Here is a 259-nt window from a genome sequence, read left to right as displayed (position 1 = left end):
GCCTATTAAAAAAAAATCCCTCTGGCTTTTTGTGTTTCCAAAGTCATGGATTTCATTCATGATTTTCCTCTGATGGCTGAAGGCCTTGGCACAGACGGTGGAGGGAGCAGAGGTCAACTGGACTCAGTCCTGCTTCAGCCCTCAGTTACTCCATGTTGGGAAGTTGGGTTGCTCCAGCCCAGACTTGGATCTTTTCTTCAGCTTCCACATCACTTTCTTCCCCTCCCCACAACACAAGCCAAGGCCTGGCCCTCTGAGG

The sequence above is a fragment of the Bos javanicus genome, chromosome 1, assembly GCF_032452875.1.
Source record: "Bos javanicus breed banteng chromosome 1, ARS-OSU_banteng_1.0, whole genome shotgun sequence".
NCBI classification, from domain to species: domain Eukaryota; kingdom Metazoa; phylum Chordata; class Mammalia; order Artiodactyla; family Bovidae; genus Bos; species Bos javanicus.
This window is presented reverse-complemented; position numbering follows the sequence as displayed.